The sequence below is a fragment of the Lynx canadensis genome, chromosome D1 (genome assembly GCF_007474595.2).
Source record: "Lynx canadensis isolate LIC74 chromosome D1, mLynCan4.pri.v2, whole genome shotgun sequence".
In the NCBI taxonomy this organism is placed as follows: Eukaryota; Metazoa; Chordata; class Mammalia; order Carnivora; family Felidae; genus Lynx; species Lynx canadensis.
The window spans coordinates 46,674,254-46,675,003 of NC_044312.2; the positions used below are offsets into that span (position 1 = coordinate 46,674,254).

The 750-nt window shown below is 46.4% G+C and overlaps 1 pseudogene; it reads left to right on the forward strand.

The window, feature by feature from the left end:
• Positions 1–417: 417 nt before the first annotated feature.
• On the forward strand, positions 418–483 carry LOC115526600 (annotated as a pseudogene).
• The last annotated feature ends 267 nt before the right edge of the window (positions 484–750 follow it).

Genomic DNA, 750 nt, shown 5'->3' on the forward strand with positions numbered 1-750 from the left:
CCATAACTATGTCTGTTATCCCATTATCCTATGGGGGAAAAACCCAGTAAATTCTTAAAATTCAACACATTGTGGATACTTAATAAATTGGATTGTTGAATAACATGTGGAGAGAATGTTTGCTAACAGGATTTTAAAGAAGAGAGCATTCACTGATTGACCAAATATTTGTTGAGTGCCAGAAGGTAAGGACTGTGAAGGATATTGAATGTCATGCTTAGGAGTGTGATTTCTACTTTGTAGGCAACTTGAAGCCATCACAGAGTTCAGAACAGAGGATTGACATGATCAGGTTTGGAGGATCATTCTGGCAGCAGAGGGGAGGATGGACTGGAAGGCGTTAAGAAGGTGCATGAGGAAGTAGGAAGCTTAGAGCAGTCCTGGATGCTTGATGGATGTCCAAAGAAGGGTAGTGGCAAGAGAAGATTAGCATGGCCCCTGCACAAGGGTGACACAGGAATTTGTGAAGCGTTCCATAATTAAAAAAAAAAAAAAAAAAAAGAAGGGTAATGGCCGTAGAACAGACAGGAAGCAGGAGAGCCAAAGGCCATTTCCTAAATACAGTGAATGGGGCCTGCGGTCAGTGGGATGACAGGTGAGGCCAGGTGGGGCAGAACGCGGGGCCTGAGGCAAGCCAAAGTACTGCTTCTCAAGACCCTAGACCTCTGCCCAGGCTTCCAGGCTACTCAAGCAGGCTCCACTCATGGCGGGGCAATGTTTGATGGGCACAGCACTGGGCAGGCTGCAGGC